The sequence below is a fragment of the Gymnoscopelus microlampas genome (genome assembly GCF_963454915.1).
Source record: "Gymnoscopelus microlampas genome assembly, chromosome: 20".
NCBI lineage: Eukaryota > Metazoa > Chordata > Actinopteri > Myctophiformes > Myctophidae > Gymnoscopelus > Gymnoscopelus microlampas.
In genome coordinates this window covers 1,164,349-1,186,452 of record NC_139957.1, presented here as the reverse complement: position 1 = coordinate 1,186,452, position 22,104 = coordinate 1,164,349, and positions in this window count along the sequence as shown.

The window sequence follows — 22,104 nt, the reverse complement described above, 5'->3', positions numbered from 1 at the left end:
TTAAACACAACTGTATTTTATACAGTTCATAAAATAACCAAACAAATACGACACGAGCCACAGATAGAGCGTATGAGTAGGCTACTCTAAGTACATCCACCACCATCAGCTCAGCTGCTGGAAAAAACAAACATGTTTTCTTAACCGCTTAAAGGCAGTGGTGTAAACAAAGTAATTAAGTACATTTACTCAAGTACTGTACTTAAGTAAAATGTTGAGGTATTTTTTACTTTACTGGAGTATTTCCATTTCTTTATGCTTTTGCTTCTACTCCACTACATCTCAGAGACAAATATTGTGCTTTTACTCCACTACAATTATTTGAAAACTTGAATTACTAGTTACTTTGTAGATTTTGATTATTATTACAAAACATACATTAACCACTACAGCCCTACATACATTTCGGCCATTTGAAAATAGCCGATTTACAAGCTCACAATGCGTCGCGATGCGACACATTGTGAGCTTGCAGATCTGCTATTTTCAAAAGTTTTTTATGCATTTTATACATTTGAAAACTGTGTGAAATGGGACACAATGCAAAATGAGTATTTTCTACTTTTGGTATACTTTAAGGACATTTTGATACCAATACTTGTGTAGGCCTACTTATACTTAAGTACATTTTGAATTCCTGACTTTAACTTGTAGTATTTCTACATTGCAGTATTGTACTTTTTAAGTAAAACATTTGAGTATTTTAGCACTGCTTAAATGTAGTATATTGTTTTGGTTTAAACAAAAACGTTTTTTTGTTAAACAGTATATTTAAAAACTATATTGTGATAGTAATCATTGCTATAGACTGTATGTTCAGTAACAAGAGTCTCCATGTCTCTCTAGATCTTTAATAAACAGAAAATACGTGTTCAGGTTCGTGCAAATGTTCAGCCAATCAGGAGAGAGTACCAATTTAAACTTATTTTTTTTTATAGTGATCCAGTTCCAATTGTGTCTGTTCATGTCTTTGTGTCTTCACTTCCAATTTCACTTGTTTATCCTGTATCCTGTGTGATTTCTCTCTCCTGTTTGGATAAAATTGGTATCCCGACCTGAAAATGCGTTTTCTGTTTACCAAAGAGCTGGAGATACATGGACACTCCTGTTACTGAACAAACACTCTATAGCAATGACAACATAGAGATATTCAACACACATTTTTGACAAAACAAATATCACTTACCCTACCTTTAATGCCCGACCTCATCATACTACAGTGTCACACAAAAATACCCGTTCTGCAAGCAAGCGTTGTGAGCTTATAGACTGGATATTTTAGCTATTTTTGGAAATGTTTGGAAGAAAAAGTGAAAGTGGTTATACTTTCACCCCACAGACAATCACAGTGTCTGTGGTTTGTACAAATATTGAAATATTTCTACAACCAATGAAAAGTATTAACAAGAGCCTGTGACTAAATTATAACTAAAATAGATGCATTGGATTTATTTTCCTGAAAAGTAACACTTTTGGACATACAAAGTTTCCACCTGACAGTGATGATATAGTAGTGGTGTGAAATAGGCTCTATTCACAGCAGCCATATTATGAAGACATTCACAGGTGTTACCAATGATACTAATGAAGGCTCTGTTCCATTCTGGTCAACAGAGTCAGGGTGCTGATATTGTGCATGTTGGCTCACTGGAAACACTCTGCTACACCAGTGGGTCTACAGTTGGGGTCCAGGGACCCTCATGGGCTTCCAAATGGCCCCTTACAGATGTGTAACGGGTCCATTTGGTTCCATTTGTACACTCTCAGAGTTATGGGGGTCGTGGAAACCACTTTGCTAGACTAAATGGAACAGAGCCTTCATTAGTATCATTGGTAACACCTGTGAAAGAAGTGATAATATGGCTGCTGTACTACTTACTTAGGCCTTTAAATTCCCTGAGGAACATAGGCCATTGATGAAACTCCTCCATCCCCTTCGGTCTTGTGCCCTCCGTTCCAGTTATTGCCATGACAGCCCTTGCGCCTTCATCTCCTGCTCTGTGGTTCTTCTCCAGGTGGCTCTAGGCCTTCCTCTCTTCCTCTTGCCTTGCGGGTTCCATGTTAGTGCCTGTTTTGTAATTGATTTATTTTGTCTTCGCAGTGTGTGCCCTATCCAATTCCATTTCCTCCTCCCGATTTGTGTTCCTATTGTGTCCTGTCTAGTGAGGTCCCACAGGTTGACATTGGAGATGGTGTTGGGCCAGTATATTCCTAGGAGGCGTCGGAGGCAGCGGTTGAGGAATATGGCTGCTGTGCATAGAGCCTATTAGACCTGTTTCATCACATGGGGGAAATGCAGTTTCCAGCTTCACCCAGCTGAGTGCTTCTCAAGTAAGCGCAGAGCAGTTGGTTAAATGTCTTGCTGAGGGACCCCTCGACACAGTGGAATCGAACCTGGGACCTTCTCTGTCCCAGCAGTGTTCATTTTGACAGGAAATTTTGATTTAGGTTTAGTTATAGTCTTTCGAATAAAATTCCATTTAGTTTTACTCATATTTTAGTCTAGTTAGTTGACTAAATTTAGTCAACAACATTTTATTTTGGCAGGACCTGATGGCGTCGTAATGCCTGATGTGTGGACCGGCTACCGAAAATACCCAATCTACAAGCTCACAACGAGTCGCTTGAAAATCTGCTGTTTTCGGAGCGTGACAACCGCACACAACCAAGTATAAAAATGACTTGTCATAGTACTGGATCCCTTCTCTACTAGTCCCCACTAGTTTAGTTTTTACAAAATTGTTTTTGTTTAGTTTTTGTCAGTGAAAAAAAGGTATTCGACAAACATTGTTCGTCACAGTTTTGGTCAATGAAATTAACACTGACTCCCAGGCGGGTTCTCTACCCATTCAACTATGGCCGCCAGGTGAGAGGGATCAGGTTACGTTTATTAAAGGGATAGTTCTCCCCCAAAACTTGAATTCATGGATATATATATTTTTTTTGTTGCATTCCTATAAGCCAATAATTTGATGACCGGCAACGCTTCCGGTAGGAGACACAAAAGAGACTCTTTGTGTCTCCTACCGGAACCGCTGCCTACCAGTCCGCTGGTCATCAAATTATTGGCTTAGGAATGATACAAAACCAAAAAATATCCATGAATTCAAGTCTCCATGGGGTGAGGGTGACTAATCGATAGCCATCGATGGCAGAGGGGATGAACCTGGCACTGCCCTTTTTGTTCTTGAATAAAGGGACAGCATACAGTGGGTAGAATAAGTATTGAATGTGTCAACTTTGTTTCCCCAGTAAATATATTTCCAATGATGCTATTCTCATGGAATTCATACCTGACCTGTATTGACTCAAGAAATCCACACATTATACCAGCAAGGCAAGGAAAGGCAAAGGCACCGACTGAAAATTGTAAGTCATTTGTCAGTATTTCTGACATTCCTCCTGTCTGTGCAAATCAACATCAGCTGGGTTAGTGCAAATTGATACTTATTTCCCCCACTGTATCTCTTGCCTGAGGGCAGAACCTTAAAAAGCAGGTGCTGAGGTTATGAGTTAAGTCTCTTGAGATCGTTCCTTCTCTGTCACTGCAGTTCCCGTTACGCCTGCTCCTCGCGGCCGCCCCATGCGTCAGAGACCGGTCACATGAAGTCCCAGAACCTCATGGAGTCACATCGTTATTAAGCCCCGTCTTTGTTTTCACGTTTGATACTTTTTTGGAAATATTTGACTAATAGGCTCTATGCACAGCAGCCATTTTGGAGAAAAATTGGGCCTCTTCTGACTTCCTTCACAGGTGTTACCAATGATACTAATGAAGGGGATGCATTTCGCCTTTCCGACATGTCGCCTTTCCGACGTTAACGAGCCCTATACCTAACCCTAACCCTAACCCTAACCGCACGCGGAAGCCACTAGTCGGAGTGGCGAGATGTCGGAATGGAAGGAGCACCCCTAATGAAGGCTCTGTTCCATTTTGGTCAAACAGAGCCAGGGTGCTGATAATGTGCATGTTGGCTCACTAGAAATACTAGTGGGTCTCAAAGTGTAGTCCAGGGACCCTCATGGTTCCTTGAGAGGGTGTAACTCTCAGAGTTATGGGGGTCCTTGAAATTAAAGAGTTTGAGAACCACTGTGCTACACTAAATGGAACAGAGCCTTCATTAGTGTCATTGGTAACACCTGTGAAGGAATCAAGGAAGGGGCCCAATGTCTGTTCAATGTGGCTGCTGTGCATAGAGCCTATTGGAAGTGTGAAAGAGGGGCCACAATGGGCTGAAACCTTGCCCAAATGTGGAGTCATAGTATCCTACAGTAGGGTGTATCCTACTAGGATGTATGCCTCCACAATTAGCCTGTGACCATCACAGGTTAATTCTGAACTAAGTACATTACTAAAGCACTGTACTTAAGAACAATTTTGAGGTACTTTTTCTTTGTAGTATTTCCAATTGTCTATACTTTTACTTCTACACCACTACATCTCAGAGGCAACTATTGTACTTTTACTCCACTACAATTATTTGCAAACTTTAGTTACTAGTTACTTTGCAGATATACATTATTACATTATAAAACATAGCCCTATTTTATACCTAGGCTATTTTCAAACATTTTAGTACTTTTACTTTTGGTACTTTATGTACATTTTGATACCAATACCTTTGTACTTTTACTCAAGTAACTTTTTTATCCTGGACTTTTTTTTACTTCTACATTGCAGTATTGATACTTTTACTTAAGTAAAACATTTGAGTACTGTTTCCACCACTGATCATCACATCAAAGAGATAACAGCTTGTGCTGACAATCAATGGTCATTTGCATTATTATTAGTTCAATTCCAGTTTTTGTTTTTGCATAATTTTTTGGTTAACCCAAGCCACCCAAAATAAAAGACAGCCAACATGCTACACAACAACCCTGTGGGACCATGTAATAATGTAAGCTGAACACTGGCATATTTTTCTGGAATTGTACAATAAGGCTAATATGGGGAGAATGTTTAATGCAACTGTTCAACATTATTTGGGACATGAAATCCCAGATACACAGAGGTTCTGTACTCTGGAATACACACATCTTCCCTCAGTCATTTCAAACAGGTTGGGGAACGCATACACACACACACACACACACACACACACACACACACACACACGCACACGCACACGCGCACACGCACACACACACATTATGTAGGCCAGTTATTCTCAACCTTTTTCATTTCAAGGACCCCCGAGTTTTTATCAATTCAAAAACATTTTGTTTTTTTTCAAAAGTATTTCATGAATAAAATAAAAAGGAATTCTAATTTCTCTTTGGGGTCTTGAGCTAAAACATTTGGGAACCACTGCATTAGATCACAGACCCCAATCTACACTGTCAAACCCTCCGTTTCAATTCAAGACAGTACAAATGGAACCATGTATTTGGAGACAGATGTTGGCTCCACTGAGGTTCACTGAACAGAATAGACCCCTTAACAGACGACGTCACACTGATAAGAACCAGTATGCGTGCAACCAGTATGCGTGCAATGAAACCCATTCTGTCAGGTCTCGCTAGGACGCGCCTCACTAGCCAACACACAAGAGGGGGTTGGGGTGCACTGAAACCAGCGTACCCCGAAACAACAGGTTGAGAATTGATTGCATGAAACAATCACCTGTGCGTCCAGTCTCAATGTTTGTAAACAAATAATTGGTCTATAGGCTCTATGCACAGCAGCCATATTATGAAGACATTCACAGGTGTTACCAATGATACTAATGTCCCCCCCCCCCTGGTTGATGTTGTTTTGTCCTGTTTATTTATGTTTTGTTTTTGTTCTGTTTCTTAAATGTATTATTATGTATTCTGTAACTGCGGAGCCCCTTTTGAGTTGGCAACCCTAAACTTGCCATACCTTAGCTTTTGCTGAACTGACGCCACAGCATTGTGAGCTTGTAGATCTGCTTTTTTTTAAAGCTGTTTATACATTTGAAAACTTGTGAAATTGGACATTCTGCATCATGAGTACTTTTACTTTTGTAAATTCAGTATATTTTGATACCAATACTTTTGCACTTTTACTCAAGTAAAAGTAAATCTCACTATCCCCATATCCTCCATATCTCATTGGATATTTTACGCACCTCCCTCACTGCTTATCACAGAGCAGTAAACGCCGCCAAAACAGTCTACATTTCAAATCTGGTAAGAACAGTAACAAAACCCAGGTTCTTTTCAATATTTTCAACTCTCTCACCAACCCCCGCGATGTCCCCTCCTATCCCCCCATCTCTTTCCCTCTGCACTAAGTTTCAAGCATTTTTATTGACATTAACAAAATTCGATCCATGCACTCAATTACTGTCCCAGATCCAGCCCCTCCCCCTTGCCCGCCCATCGCCACTCTCTCTCATTTCGACCCCGTGTCTCTCCCCGCACTTACTGAGGTGGTCGTGCACCTGCGGCCAACAAAACTCCCAGTCCGACTGCATTCCCTCCCAGCTTTTTAAAGATGTCTTTGGTACTGTGGGCCCCATGCGTCCTCCAACTGATCAACTCCTCCCTCCTCTCTGCATGGCTCCGTCCCTGTCACCCTCAAACATGCCATTATACATCCTCTTCTTAAAAAGAAGAACTTAGATGGTGCTACTCTGTCCAATAGGCTCTATTCACAGCAACCATATTATGAAGACATTCACAGGTGTTGCCAATGATACTAATGAAGGCTCTGTTCCATTCCGGTCAAACAGAGTCAGGGTGCTGATATTGTGCATGTAGCTCACTGGAAACACTCTGTTACACCAGTGGGTCTACAGTTGGGGTCCAGGGACCCTCGTGGGCTTCCAAATGGACCCTTACGGGTCCATTTGGTTCCATTTGTACACTCTCAGAGTTATGGGGGTCGTGGAAACCACTGTGCTAGACTAAATGGAACAGAGCCTTCATTAGTATCATTGGTAACACCTGTGAAGGAAGTGATAATATGGCTGCTGTGCATAGAGCCTATTTCAGGCCCATCTCACTACTCCCATTCCTGTCCAAACTCCTGAAGAAAGTTATCTACTCACAATTACAATCATTTTTTACTTCAGAACGGACTTCATCAGAAGTTCCAGTCAGGCTTCAAGCCAGGGCACGGCAGTGAATCTGCTCTCCTGAGAGTTTTTAACAACCTACTTTTAACAGCTGACTCTGGTATTCCCTCAGTCCTTGACCTTTCATCCGCATTCGACACTGTCCATCATGAAATTCTGCTCTCCCGACTAGAACACCATGTTGGCATTACTGGTACTGCCTTATAGCCTGGTTCCGGTCCTACCTCACTGACAGATCCTTCTCTGTTCAGCTAGGGGAATTCTCATCCCCTGCGGCCCCCCTCACATCTGGAGTTCCTCCTGGGGCCTATCCTATTCCTCCTATACATGCTGCCCCTAGGTTCCATTTTCGCCAAATTTAATATTTCCTTCCACTGCTATGCGGACGATGTCCAAATTTACCTTCCCCTCACAGTTGGCTCAAATGACTCCCTTCAGCTCCTTCTCGACTGCCTCGAAGAAGTGAAAACCTGGATGGCCATAAATGTTCTAAATCTCAACGACAGCAAAACTGAAATAATATTTTTTGACCATAATACTGCTCATCAGTCAAAAACCTCGGTGTCACCCTCGACAGCAACTTCTCCTTAAATAAACATATTAGCTCGTAAAAAGCAGCTTCTTCCAACTAAGACTCCTGGCCAAGGTTAAAGCCTACCTCCCCCCTAAACAACTGGAAATGGCTATCCATGCCTTCATTTCTTCTAGGCTTGATTACTGCAACTCGCTGTATATAGGTATTGAGCAGTCCGCACTCAGGCGCTTGCAGCTGGTCAAGACACACTTCTTTTCTCTAGCTTTTAATGTTGCTTAAACTTTTGCCACTTACCTTGTTTCTCATGTTTTATTTTTTATTTTTCGTTCTGTCCTGTGACTATGTTGTTGCACAGGCCTGTTTCTGTGATTATCCTCCATGTTCAGCACGTTGGTCAATCTCGATTGTTGTAAATGTGCTATATAAATAAAGCTTGATTTGATTTGATTTGATTACATTGCAGTATTGATACTTTTACTTCAGTAAAACATTTGAGTACCTTTTCCACCACTGACTCTCAGAGATGCTCCCACCCTCCAAACCTTTCCCCAGCTAACTCCACCCCCCCTCTTTTTTCCGTCTTCATTCCACAGTTTTTATTAATTTTATTCCTTAGTCTTAGTGTTTTTCCCCCTAATAAAGTTGTTTGTATTTGTTGTTTTTGTTGCCTAGCTCAGTGCAGATGGTTTACGAGGGATGGGGGGTGCTTGTTTTCCTTACAAGCCCCACCCGAAGCCCCTCATTCACTCGCCGTCCCACACGGGCGTTGCTTAGAATCCCCGCACTAACGGTGCTTGAAAGGAAAACAAGCGCTCCCATTCCATCGTTCGGCTATAAGATATGTTGGATCACGTCTACTAAACGGAAACCAGCCAATCAGGATCAAGGAATGGTACTAGACGTTTTAGAAAGAAGCCTATGTTTTGTAAATCTGAAAAGTAACTTCGTTTTAACTAAGGCTGTCAAATAATTGTAGTGGAGTAAAAAGTACAATATTTGTATGGTATTTGAGTAAATTTACTTAGGCTACCGGTAGTTACTTTCCACCACTTGCTTCGTGGTCAATGATTCATGGAGAAATGAGCGGAGAACTGATGATTTGACCTACAGTGGTGCAAGACCACACACACACACACACACACACACACACACACACACACACACACACACACACACACAGGCTTTGGTGTTTTGTGACAGGTGATTTGTCAGTGTCAGAGGAAAGCAGATCCGTTGGGACAGCCCAGTGCCTTTTATATTCTTCCTTTCTTTTTGTCTCCCCGATGGACTTTTTGTAAAACCTGTGAGGAAAGCAAATCGCCACTGTCTGACAGAAACCCTGTATCTCCATATTTGAACCTATAGGCTCTATTCACAGCAGCCATATTATGAAGACATTCACAGGTGTTACCAATGATACTAATGAAGGCTCTGTTCCATTCATGGTCAAACAGAGTCAGGGTGCTGGTATTGTGCATGTTGGCTCACTGGAAACACTCTGTTACACCAGTGGGTCTACAGTGGGGGTCCAGGAACCCTCATGGGCTTCCAAATGGCCCCTTACAGGTGTGTAACTCTGAGAGTTACGGGTCCATTTGGTTCCATTTGTACACTCTCAGAGTTATGGGGGTCGTGGAAACCACTGTGCTAGACTAAATGGAACAGAGCCTTCATTAGTATCATTGGTAGCACCTGGGAAGGAAGTGATAATGTGGCTGCTGTGCATAGAGCCTATTACAACAAAAGTATTATTACACATCAGACGTTACATTATTTTACATTCAGCTGGACTGTTTTTCCCTGGGAGAAAAAAATAAAGAAAGAAAGAAATAAAGAAAGAAAGAAAGATAGAAAGAAGCTATTGTATTATTATTTACTATAGTTAAATATACAGTTAGGTAAATATTGTCCTTTTACTCCACTAAAATGATTTGCCAACTTTGGTTGCTAGTTACTTTGCAGATATAAATTATTATATTATAAAACATACATTAACCACTTTAGCCCTATTTTATACCTAGGCCATATGAAAATAGCAGATGTACAAGCTCACAGCGCGTCGCATCGCGACGCGTTGTGTGCTTGTAGATCTGCTATTTTCAAACATTCTCCTTCGGCCCGTCTCTTACGGTGGTACTCCTTTGTTTTCATTCCTATTAATCCATTTAGACCGGGAACGCATCTGTGTGTCATTTTTTAAATGTCTTTGGCTATTCATAAATAGCAGATATACAAGCTCATAGCGTGGCACCGAGTGCCGCGCTATGAGCTTGTAGATCTGCTATTTGTTTTAAAGAATTGTCAAAATGTGTGCAAATCTTTGAATATATATATACATTTTTAACTCAAATCTTTGTTGTTGGGCGTCCCCGGAACAACATTTTGTTGAGATGGGGATCCGCAGCCAAATACATGGCATTTTTTGGGTTCCTTGACATGAAAAAAGTTTGAGAACCACTGATATTATTATAGAAACTTTTTTCCCCCCCAAAAATAGCAGATCTAAAAGCTCATAGCGCGGCACTCTGTGTCGCGCTATGAGCTTGTAGATCTGCTATTTTTGAATAGCCCAAACAAACCTTAAAATGGGAGTTGCCGACAGATTCAGCTGGGGAGCTCTGAATCGGTCTTGAGAGATTATAGTAGGATGTCAACAGGCCGTCACGTCACCACATCGTTAAACACATGCTGAACACCTTATTTTGGACATTGGTCATTATAGACCAATGAAACATCGTTAAACACATGCTGAACACCTTATTTTGGACATTGGTCATTATAGACCAATGAAACATCGTTAAACACATGCTGAACACCTTATTTTGGACATTGGTCATTATAGACCAATGAAACTTTTCATTGGTTTCATTTTCAATCACTGAAACTTTTAAAGGGACTGCACCATGAATTTTAACTTTTTCTTCTTTTTTGTGTGTTTTTGGTCTCCCCTACCTCTCTTCTATCCCCAAAAATACCCCAGTTTGAACACTCAGGCTTTCACAGCAAATCTGGGGTTTTCTGTAAATTGGTCTCAAAACAGGCCAAACTGATATGTACCCTGACGTGACGTCACGTCAGGGTACAATCCCTCCCGTTTTTCAGTTCCAAACATCAACAAAAAAAGCGCCCGTGCCAAACAGGACAATGTGGTATTGCAGGTGAAAGTGCTTTATAAGCCAGACAGAAGTTAGTTGGAATGAGTATATCTGAGGCTCAAACCTTTTGAAAAACGTTTGAGGGACATAAACAATATGATATTAAATATTATTATTATTAATTCTTTCTTTTTTAAATTCATGGTGTATGTCCTTTAAGATTTTCCATTTTCAAACATTTTGTGGATTGTGGATCAGCTACATCTGCTATTTTTGGAAATATTTGGAAACCCTTCAGGCATAAGAAACATATACGTAGGAAACATACTCCCCATCCAAAATCAAGGTCCCTTATGACCCCCAACAGCACTTCAGCCCCTCCCCCCCCTTTCAAACATACTGCTACCAGTGCTCCCCGATGTTCTCTGAACGCCCCCTGAGAGAAACGCTAGTCTACATTTGAATACAGCAGTGCATTGAAGAAAATGTACTTTGTAATCTGTAATTTTCAATATTTTTTAAAGAGGTGGTGCCATGGTTCTGCACTTTTTCTGTTTTTCATGTGTCTATGAGGTTGATAGAACTTCATTAAGACCCCTGGGGGTGTTTTTATGGTATTTTATGTCTTCTCTGACTATTTTGAGTTTCTTCCTGGAGGCTGAAACCTTGAGGGTCAAACGTGCCAATAGAAAAACAGCACTTTAATGACACAGTAAAATTATACCCTCCCCTCATTATCATAACACAACAGGTGTGGGCATGAGGAGGAGGAGGGACTAGGACAGGTGGGTGGTGCTAAGGTGGTGGAGGAGGTGCTAAGGTGAAAACCAGGTATACTTAATGAACTGGAGGCGTGTCCACATAAAAACATAATTTTAACACTTTCTGTACACTTTTTTGAAAAAAATCTTCCTCTTAGTATAACCATAATACCTGATGATTATGTTTTAGGGTGGGGGGGAATCACTGAAAATCACGGCACCCCGCCTTTAAGTATTAACCCATTCAAACCGGGAACGCATCTGTGTAACCGCTTGAACCAATATTGTATACTTTGGCTCTAAAATACCCAATCATAATAAGGCCATAATAAGGCCTGTGGGGCATGAACAATAAATGCTGCTCCTCCATGTTTAGTTTTGATTCTGGACAGCGAAAGTAGACCTTTGCAGTCATCTGATCCAGTTCTCAACCTTTTCAGACTGCAACCCTCCAAAATAATAATATTTGAACTGGGGACCCCCCCACAATAATCATGTTGGTAATGGGGACCCCCAAAAATTACCACATTAGTGTGTTGATTACTTTTTACCCTTAAAATATTTATCCCGCGATTTTTGTAACCCATTTTTTTTCACCCGGTGCCAATTCCTAAGTGATCCTGGGCGCTACACCAGCCCTACACCAGCCCTACACCAGCCCTACACCAGCACTACACCAGTCCCCCACAGCCTAGGGAGGCCAGGGCCGAGCTCATGCTTCCTTCAGTGCATGAGAGCCAACTGACCTTCTTGTCACCTGACAGGGGAGAGTTTTCCTGATAGGACGTAGCGCGTGGAAGGAACACGTTATTCCAACCAGTTCCCTTCCCCTCCATCAGGCGCCCCGGCTGTCATGGGGGAGGCGGTATAGTGACCTGGATTACTACATGTTTTTGTGAGGGTATTAACTACCCTGGGAGACACGGGGAGAACATAACAACTCCACACAGAGTAGGCCCTTTCACCAACCCCACCTAGGGTATGGGCGCTGATGACGCGGAGGAGAAGACACGCCCCCAGCGCCCACAGCGTCCCCGGCGGGAATTGAACCCAGGACCTTCTTGCTGTGAGGCGACAGCGATACCGACTGCCACCGTGCCCCCCTGTGTTGATTACTTTTGATGCAGTGATGGTCTTTTTAACAAATATATATATTTTTTGTTTGTTATTAGGTATAAAAAGTCCTTAAATTGTCACTTTACTGTCATCTGGGGACCCCCCTGGGGGTCCAGACCAACTGGTTGCTACCACTGGTCTGATCGACTGCAGGGTAGCGGGCTCCCCTCTCGGCAGCCGCTGTACTTTTGTTGTGCATGTGTTTTGCTGATTTCCATTTGGCTTTGTGGAGTAGATACTGTCTTCATTTTGTTAATGTAGTTTTCTGCCTGTTGTGATTATACTTTAGGGAAAAACGATGACTCTGACATCTGGCTCAGTAGCTTCTCCTGCTTTTTGATGTATAGTTTGATTAGTTAAAAGTTATGTGTATAAATTATTTTTATTGATTTGTCTCCAAGCCGTAACAGTCTCCATGACGCAAAGGCTCCATCAGAGAGAGAGAGAGAGAGTGGAGAATGGAGAACAAATAGGGAGGTCTATTATATCTAAAAGCTTGTCTGAATAGTATCCAAATCTTTATTCACTCTCTGGGTTGGCAGTGAAGTGAGATCATGTGGTGGAAGAAGTACCCAGATTTGTATTTTCAAGGTTGTACTGCATACTAATACTGCAGGTAATGAAGTAGAAATACATTACTTCCATTTGTCTATGTACATGGGCAGTAACATTTTACTTTTGGTTTATTTTGGGGCCAAGCATGAAGTGTGTTTCAGACAGACAACTCTTGGATTGAATAAAACATGTATTGAGCATAAATATATAGAGCATAAATATTTAAGCATGTTTGGTGTCACGGCTCTGTCTCATTTCATTCATTCCCTGTAAGCATGAATTATAATGCATGATTTGCCAACTAGACTTCACAGGGAATGGAATGAAATAGACCCCCCTTAAGGGAACCATAGAAACAGAGGCCACAGGTGGATGCTGGGGTGGTGGTGGGAGCACAAAAAAACGTCATAGAGCAGAGCACAGAGCAGCAGCAGAGCACAGCAGCAAGATGGCGGAGCAGCAGCAAGAACAATGACCTGTGAGCAGGGAGGTTTAAATTATTATTATTATTTTTTTTTTAAAGAAACAAATCTTACAATCTTACATTTGAAAATGCAAATTCTGAACAGGCATGAACCTTCCTTAAAGACCGGGTGCCGTGATTTTCAGTGATTTCCCCCCCCCCCCTAAAACATTTTTTTTTAAAGTGTACAGAAAGTGTTAAAATTATGTTTTTATGTGGACACGCCTCCAGTTCATTAAGTATACCTGGTTCTCACCTTAGCACCTCCTCCACCACCTTAGCACCACCCACCTGTCCTAGTCCCTCCTCCTCCTCATGCCCACACCTGTTGTGTTATGATAATGAGGGGGAGGGTATGTTTTTACTATGTTACTAAAGCACTGTTCTTCTATTGGTACGTTTGACCCTCAAGGTTTCAGCCTCCAGGTAGAAACTCAAAATAGTCAGAGAAGACATAAAACACCATAAAAACACCAACAGGGGGCTTAATGAAGTTCTATCGACCTCATAGACACATGCAAAACAGAAAAAGTGCAAAACCATGGCGCCACTTCTTTAATAATAAGATCTATTTGCTCCCGCAAGGGAATTTCAGTTTCCCTTCAACTTTCCAGGCAGCGAGCTCTCTACCAATTGAGCTATGGCCGCCCCTGTATGTGTCTCCTGAGGAACACATTTGCCAATGTGACCCATGACCGATAACCTTAGATCTTTCACCATTTGGAATTGAATGAAAAACACTTAATCCCTACTGCTAGTCATATTTTTAAGCAATCCTCATGAAACACATCTTGGCCGATTAACTAATCCCAGTTGAAGAAATGTTTGTAGGCCTATGTGAAAAAACTGAAACCTCCATGAGCCAATTAATATTGATTTTGAAAGGCTGTGGCTTCATAAAAAATTAAATGCTCACAAATGCTTTCACGCAACACCACAAAATGTTGTATGCTTATCAGTAGACATGCGTTCGAGGCTGGCCCTCCATTATTGGCCCATGAAAACAAAATAGGCCAATAATGGTATCGTATGTATAGCCTGCGGGACCAGATGAATCTGCCAGTGCAAAAGAAAAAAATGCCCTTGAAGATTTGGGTCTGGCACCGCTCTGTTGTGAATCCATTTCCTGCTCCCAAAGACTGGGGTGACCAATCAGGGCCCAGTATTCTAATATGGGAGACTGTAATTGGTAGTTGGTTGAAGGTCTAACCAATTGCGTGCAGAGACATTATTTTGATCCTGCCCCTTGGAAAAAAAACGTCCTCAGAGAAGCACCAGACTCATATCCACGCAGTGATATAGTCTGGCCACTATTTATGGTTTAGACCAATGAATAGGCAGATGTTTTCCCAATCTTCTTACAATGGTATAAGGCACCCTTAATGATCACTGTAAGAAAATGAAGCCGACTGACAGCATGCTGTCGCTATGGTATATTGTGCTCATTAATTGCTTGTCCCCAGGTATTGCTGCTGGCAGCTATATGTAGCATATGTTTTTATTATTTTTCTATTTATGTAGTTTTTGACCATGTTCTCATTCAGGTCTCTCACAGCCATATAGGGGACACAAAAAACAACAACTCTTGAGAGATCTCACTCGGTTACTGGGATGATGTTTGTCCTTCATAATGCTTTTTTCCGATACATCCGCTACAACTGTTTCATGTCAAAGACCCCCAACTTAATAAGCATTTGGCTATGGACCCCCATCTGAAAATATTTTGTGCCAGAGACGCCCATAGAAGAAAGATATGTGTTGTCAAAATCTAATGGAAAGATTACAAATGGTATACATTTTTCAAGATTGGCTATTTTCAAATAGTCTATAACTATTACAATTTGACCTGCAAGGCACAATTTAGCACACTGTCATGCATATGCACTGCACACATTCATGCACACGCACGCGCGCACACACACACACACACGTACACGCGCACACGCACGCGCACGCGCACGCACACGCACACGCACACGCACACGCACACGCACACGCACACACACACACACACACACACACACACACACACACACACACACACAGATAAACAAACACACACTCAACGCCTGCTTTTTGTTATAATGTGTGGCACATAGTTTTTGGTTTATTTGTATTTTGAGCAGTAAGAGCAGAGAAGACAGATTGACTCAGGGGATTTATTGATTACTGAGAAACTGCAGCATTGACTTGGAATGCAGTTGGTTCACTATTTAAAAATGGGCATGTCGGAAGCGATGCAAGTTGTTCCATATGCGGCACAAACGTTATGCGTTAAGCTTGGTTAATCAGTTGAGCCGACGGTTCGGGTTAGCCAATCAGGGACTTAAACTTAGCCTGGCCCCAGCCCCTGAATCACTAGCCACGCCCAATAAAAACAATATTAAATGTTCTCGGTTGAAAATCTAACCGGCCCAATGATGGGGATGATCCAGTATGAACCAATCGCCAAAGAGTCTCACTTTGGCCACACCCCCATGTCAGAAAACGGCTGCACTGATGCGTGATTTGGGAACATACGGGACAGGTTGGCAGGAGACTGCAGGAAGAGCTCTGTTAACCCCCGCATCCATGTGATAATGATAGAATATGTATAGAATATATTGAGATAATGATTATTCTGGAATTGGTCGCTTTCATTGCTGTTTCCTCAGCAGAAAACCATCCGTTCCTTTTCTTTATTTCAATGGATTAAGTAACAGCCGTCTGCCAGCCTGCAGATGGACGGATCATGGATGCTAATATTGATCATTCTCATCACCAAATGCCTAGTCTCAGTAGCCTGTACTGTCATATACCTCCCGTGAGTAGCAAGTACTGTACGCGACTATTCTGCCAAAAAAATTGAACGGTACATAGCGCAAACTGTACAGGGAAATAGGGCATTTGAGAACGCTTCTCCTAGCCTACTGCACAAATGCACAAAATATGTTTTTTATGTTTTGTTTTTTTAGTAACAGTGTTTAGTAACCGGTCCCGTACGTTCCCAAATCACGCTGCACTGATAGGGCTTTCAGACTGAATAATGGAATGAAACTAAATGAAAATTCAGTGTCAGGCTAACTTATACTGGCTTAGCTGCACAAACATGACGTGATACTCTGCCAATCCGTGATAATAGGTTGAAAGCTGTTTGATGTTCAGATTATAATGTTTTTGTTTGTTTCAGAAACTTTTTGGAGAAAAAAAACAAGAGAAATACATTTTAAGGATCACTGGTGATCCATAAAAACTGGTCAGTAACCAAAGCAGCTTGGCTATTGTCAGTGAAGATATTTAGTGTAGAGCAGTTGTTCTCACCCTATCCATGATCCGTCCACCCACAAACACACTAACAATTTAGACATTGTTTCTGCTCTGAAAATACATGTTTCTTTAGTATTCTGTTGTTTATAAAAAACTAAACAAAAAATAACATCTCACTGAAAACCAAATATCAAGTTTTATATTAAACCGGACTGTTTTAGAATATGATTTACTTCCTGGGAGAGAGATAAAACAAACAAACAAACAAACAAACATAATTTCCAGTATTTTCGTTTCCAGCATCCCATGACGTCTTGCACAAATGATGTGCTTCACTTCCTGTTGTCAGTCAGTCAATGCATTTGAGTGACACGTGTCAGTCAATAAGTTCCCAGTCAATAATAATGTGGGAACACAACCTAACAGAAATACAAATGGGTCATATTAGTCAGTGGTGGAAAAGGTACTACAACGTTGTACTTAAGTAAAAGTATCAATACTGCAATGTAAAAATACTCCATTAGAAGTAAAAGTTTGGAATTCAAAATTGACTTGAGTAAAAGTACAGTATTGGCATAAAATGTACTTAAAGTACCAAAAGTAAAAGTACTCATAATGCAGAATGTCCCATTTCACAAGTTTTCAAAAACAAATCTTTTGAATATAGCAGATCTACAAGCTCACAAAGCGTCACATCGCCAAATGGCCAAAATATGTATGGCTGAAGTGGTTAATGTATGTTTTGTAATAATAATCAAATTCTACAAAGTAACTATTAACTCAAGTTTTCAAATTATTGCAGTGAAGTAAAAGTACAATATTGGCTGAGATGTAGTGGAGTAGAAGTTAAAGTACTGAAAATTTGAAATACTCCAGTAAAGTAAAACAATACCTCAAAACTGTACTTAAGTACAGTACTTGAGTAAATGTACTTAGTTACTTTACACCACTGATATTAGTCTACCGTTACCTTCTGCAACTGGTGTTTGTGATGGTGATGTTTAAAAGTGGCCACGTGAGGCTACCCACGTATCACAACAAGACATGGGTTCTGTCAACAATGACAGCTGTCATTCAGACCACTTCTTTGATCATGATGCAGCTGCAATTACGTGGAAGGTTATTAATGTAAGCAGGCTCACGACATATGATTCACACAGCTGATTCAAATGAATGATCAATGTGTTGTTATCAAGCCCCGAAGTCGCTTATCAAGCATCATTTAATCCACATGTGGAGATCCAGGTGTTCTTATGTGTTTGACAGGAGAAGACAGGAGGAGGCAGAGCGACACGCCAAAGCCGTCTCAATGGCTAAGCAGGGCCGATGGACTAACTGGGAGAGTCTGGAGAAGAGAAAACTCAGCTGGCGTGACATTTGGGAGATGGAGGGTGCCCGGCTGAGTTTTGTCATCAGAGACACAAATGCTGCTACCCTCACCTATAAACTTGAAGCTGTGGTTCGGAGAAGATCCCGCCTGTTCCCTTTGTCAAACACCTGAAACCCTAAGACATTCTATAAGGGTGCCCTACGAGTCTTGCCCAAGGCAGCTACAGTACACTTGGCGACATAACCAAGCATTCAGAGAGCTGGCATCAACATTGGAACAGAGGCGAACCACAATAAATGCTCTCCCACAAAGATCATCAGAAAAGGTTGACTTCATACCATTCGTACCAGCAGGCCAACCTCAAGAGCACCATACAACATCAAAGGATGCAAGCATTCTGCAGTCTGCTCGAGATTGGAGAATGGAAGTGGACCTCGACAAAAAGCTTGTAGTTCCCCCAGAAATAGTGGCCACAACGCTCCGGCCAGACATGGTCCTGTGGTCTAAAGCAGCAAAACTGGCATATGTCGTGGAGCTGACAGGTGAAAGGTGTTGAAGAAGCGTATGAGAGAAAAAAACGAAATATTCTGACCTGGCAGCAGAAGCTTCCCAGAACGGCTGGAAGACCCTCATATTTCCTGTAGAGGTGGGAACTAGAGGCTATGTTGCAACATCTACAACAAGTCTGTTGAAGAAGATGGGGGTGAGGGGTCGCTCCTTCCAACAGGCAGTCGAGTCTGTGTCAAATGCTGCAGAAAAAAGCAGCATCTGGCTGTGGATAAAAAGGAAGGACAACAACTGGGCAGCAAGATAAAGACCGTTAGTATGCGGTCAGGCTTAGGCTTGACTCAGGGAGACGGATGCCCCTGTCATGCAGAGTCCAGTGGGGGAGATGGAGGGTATGGAACGGAGGGGGTGTACCTGGGACGCCAGACACACCGTTGAGCCCTCTGGAGACGTTGTGCGCTAACATCAATGAAACGTCGATGAAGCAGGGTGCCCACCGGATGACCTCAATGAAAGACCTACCCTCCCTATTCACCACTCCACTCTGACCCTCAAGAGCGCCAATTTACCATAGGGATTAAAACATCTAGTTCTATTAGCTTTACTACTTGATATCTGTGTGTTTAAGTGTGGGAAAATAATAAAACGTTCTAATCATAAAAATGGTTTTCCATTTTTCCATTTTCAAAACAATTCTAAACTAGCTGATTGGTTCACAATGCTGTGTTGTGAGCCTACATATTGGCATTTTCTGCTATAGTTTTGAGGGGAAAAAGAAACAAAAGAAGAAGAAGAAGTAGGAAAAAACTAGCCTGGGTTCAATACCATTTTCAGGTTTCTGATCCGATTGGAGCGGAAATAACATTTCGTCATCAGGAGGCCGGAACGAACCACCGGAACCACCGACGCTGTGCATCTCCAAAAGTTTAAAACTTGTTTAGTTTGGTATAATCGTTTAGTTTCTTTTGGTATGATAATGGTTTGGTATGTGCATGTTCTATTCTAACTCGTGGCGTGACTAGCGAGACTAAATCAATCAATTTGAATTATGTGGGGAACAAAAACAATGCGATGCCAACCGGAACCAACCACCGGAACCACGGATTCCTTTTTTCTAAACTGGATGACACTGATAATTTTAGAACGAATACCAGGCTTTCCTCCGGGGTGGAAAGACTGGTGACTCTAGGCAAGGAAAAAAGTTAACAATGTCTGTACACTGAACTCAAGATATTTAGTGTAGAGGGAAAACAGGACGGGGCATAGTACAGAGCCCTGGGGGCCTCCTTTCAACTAAATATTTGAGGTTGTAAGTGGTTAATTGAAATGAGTCACAACTGAATATGACACATACTGTACAGTGGTTACAGATATACTGCCGTTCTTGCTGGCTCTACAAAATCTGTACCTTCCAAACTTCCAGTGAGTAATGATGAAAATCCAGCCAACTCTAGGTAAACATGTTGAGTGTCTAATAGGCTCACATTAAATCACCCAGGACAGCTGAGCTAGAACATGAGTAGAATAGAATAGAATAAACATGTTCAGCTTTTCTTTTCAATGTAGCAGAATTAAAAACAGACGAGAATGACTGTGTTTACATGGACAATATTTATTTTGTTATGATTCAGTCATTCCGATCAGAGATTCTACCCTAACTGTTTAAATGAACGCTTTCCTGTTGTTCTGAATATCAAAAGATTCATACCACCCCTCTCAACCAGAACGGAAGTTGGGTCTGATCAGACCGGATTGGAATATTGTCTTCCAATTGATGTGTTTAAAGAGGCATTTGTATTCAGATTGAGCTGTCACACAAGTTTTGCAGAGTACTGCACGAGTTATGCCCTAGACCCCCATACAAGATTTGCGTGGATTTGGAAAATATTCCACAATTTTCATTTTTTTTTCAAGATTTTTCTTTGAAAATAGCCGATCTACAACCTCACAGTTGTGAGCTAGTAGATCGGCTATTTTCAAATATCCAATGTATTTGTATATAGGTTTAAAGTGCTCATGTGGCCTGGTCGCTTCTCTTTGGCTTGTTTTCATAAATCTGGATGCATATTTCTCTCGCAAAATCTGGCAACACTGTTCAGAGGCATTTCCTCGGACGTTCAGGCCACGTGATAAAATGTATTATGACAAACCGTCATGTATACATGTAGACCTACTCTATAGGCCTACAGTAAGTGACAAAGGAATTATATCCCCTCAAACCTGCAACCTATATAAAAAAAAATAACCTGGCTGCAACAGAGATGGAGCGCACATGATGAAGGCAGCATCGTCGAGCGCTATCATCGTGGCCAGATCCTCTCGCAGAGCCTTTCACTCACAGCGAGCAATATCTCTGCAATCAAAGCCCGATCTACGTCAGAAAAAGGTCCCCGACAGCCAGTGGCGGATTTATAGGAGTTGAGGCCCATGGGCTAAAGTGATTTTCGAGGCCCCCATTCGCGGGACGCATGCACGTGCAGCCCCCACCCCCCGCTCGCGCGGAAATTTTTCGCGGTTTTGGGCGGATTGGGTTAGTTTTTTTTCCGTTTTTGGTTTCTTTATTTCGGTTTTAGGGTTACAAAAAAACAATTTGATCATAAAAAAAACAATATATATATATATATATATATATATATATATATTTTTTTTTTTTCACCAAAAAATCTGAGGCCCCCCCAGTTGGAGGCCCGTGGGCTCCAGCCCAATGGTAAGTCCGCCCCTGCCGACAGCATAATCGGACCAAATATCCTACAGTGTGTACTAGCCCTTGGTCAGTCCACTTTCAGACATTCTCCACAGACGTTTACCACTGCAGGACTCTCTAGATCCGCCGATCCCCGGATATACCCAATAGGGCATGCCAGGATATGGCCATATACTGATAACTTCAGGGGCATTTTATGGCCATAAAAGGGACATGGACAGACAGATACAGAGATCTCCATACAGTATATGGGCACAAAAGGGACACATACAGACGGTTACAACGGGTACTCTGACAACGGGTATAACTGGTAGTGCATAACAGGCTGGGGGCATGCATTCTCTAATTGCATCGGTCCCAACTTGCATCGTTTCCCGAGTAGAGCGGTAGGCCTACCCAGCGGGCACAGGTCCAGTGGATTCAATTAATGGATTTCAAACCAACAGCCACACCGGGGTAGCAGCCAGCCTCCCACTGGATGTGAACCAAGAGCTTTTTGTCCATCCAATTTGGAATGCCACCAGGATAGTACTCAACATCTTTAGCAGTGATTTATGAGACACGGTATATATTTTCCACCTGCCTCTAGGAGCTGAGACAACAGCAAAGACTGCCAATAGTCTATTCTGCTGCTTTATCCCACTGTCAGACGTGGAAGAACTACTCAGACCATTGACTTAAGTGAAAGTAGCAATACCACAATAAAATAATGCTCTGTCACAAGTAGGGCTGTCACCATTTCAAAT